The following is a 1,825-nucleotide window of genomic DNA, read 5'->3' on the forward strand; positions in this document are numbered from 1 at the left end:
TCGCCTCAGAACCTGGAAATACAGGATGTGCTGAATGGAACTTCAGATTCCAATCCCACTCTACTCATTCCAAACAGGCCTTCGGATGACTCGCGTTCTTCAAGCCCCCCCAAACAAACAACGGTAAATGAGAAACTTTGATGTTATATTGTTACTATCATTTCACAGTCTTTTATATAATGCAATTATTATACAGTTAAGATTTTTTTTTCGTGTGTAGAATGATGCATTATCAAGTGATGATGTGCTGTCCAGACATGCGGCTGCTGTTGTGATGACTGCTAGAGAGAAACATCATCTCTCACAGGTTGGTATCAATAAATACAAATCTTACAATGTTCTGTTAATGTTGTTTATGTATGAACACACACACGCATGCACAGTGCTTGAATTTATTAGACAACCACCTAATGTAAGGTTTGTGCCACAGATGCCCTAAACTAACTGTATTTGTGATTACCAAAATACATTTTTATGTTTCTGTAATGGCTAATCCACCAGTATGTGTAAGCACTTTAGTCACAGTAGTATTTCGAATGCTAACATATAATTGTTATCCATTAACTTTTGAATTTACTATTTGTTTACAAGAAAGGCAGAACGATAGTAAAGTACTTTTTTTACAGTATTTTATTTTTGCTTTTATTCAGATGCCCAATTACATAAAAGTACATACAATCAATGCTAGCAAGGATGCAAGCTGTTATCAAGGCGAAAGGCGGTCATACAAAATATTCTTTCACACATAACCAAATAACTTAATATTTTGTAAAGAATATTTTAGTTGTTTCAGCTTGTTGTTTGCCTAAGAAATGACAGTTTTTGTTTTTTTTACCGATTCCTAAAATATTTATTTTTGTCTTTATGACAGGTGGTTTAAAAAAAATATCTATACACACAATGACACATATTGATTTGTTCTTATTTAATTATGTAATTTTCAGTGTATCTCCCTGCAAATTAATTTTTTTGTTTGTTTTTTTCCTCAGAGTGGAGTGAATGACGTTGTGTCAGCGGTTCAGGAGTATCAAGCTCAGTTACTGAACAGCTTGAGGAGTCAGCTACAAACAGTGTTCAACAGACATTCAGAAAGTGAGATTCAACAAGAAGCTTTGGGAATCTTTGACTGCTTTGAAGATCCATTTGCTGCTGTTTCAACAACATACAGGCAAGACAGTGTCATAAAAGAGAAATTCAGTTTTGTCGAAGCAGAAGAAGTTCCAGTTGGATTAGCAGTATGCTGTCAAAAAAGAGAAAAAAGAAGAGACCTCTGCATAAAAAACAAATGTTTCCATTATATACCACTGATAAAGAGTTTAGAACAATTACTGTCTCATCCAATAAGACTATTTATCTTTAATGGCAAAAAACAAGACGCATTTTCTAGAAATAAGTTTTTTTTACTTTCTTAGTTTTCAGTTTTTGCAGTGTACACATGGTTATATTTTAAATATATATGTATTTGTCATTTTAATATTTGGAAAAGTACAATATTTTGAAAAACATTTTTAACATTTACAATGTACAAACATTTGTCAACTATTATTAAGCATTGCGATATTTAAAATATGTTGTTTAATATGTTGTTCAGTTTTACTTAAAAGGTTATGCTACTTTGGTTGATTAGGCTGTTGTTCATTACATGATACATTAATTGTAATAAGCTAGGTGTTTATAAATTTGTTCAAGCTTGACGCCTTTATTTTATAATATATATTTCTGAAATTCCCACAAGGATTTCAACATCATATATGAAAAAAAAAAAAAAACTTTTTGTTTACTTGTGTTTAAATTCAAACAGCAAACTCAAGCAAACAGCATTGAC

Source organism: Sinocyclocheilus grahami, unplaced genomic scaffold (assembly GCF_001515645.1).
Source record: "Sinocyclocheilus grahami isolate Dianchi unplaced genomic scaffold, SAMN03320097.WGS_v1.1 scaffold1802.1, whole genome shotgun sequence".
Lineage (NCBI taxonomy): Eukaryota > Metazoa > Chordata > Actinopteri > Cypriniformes > Cyprinidae > Sinocyclocheilus > Sinocyclocheilus grahami.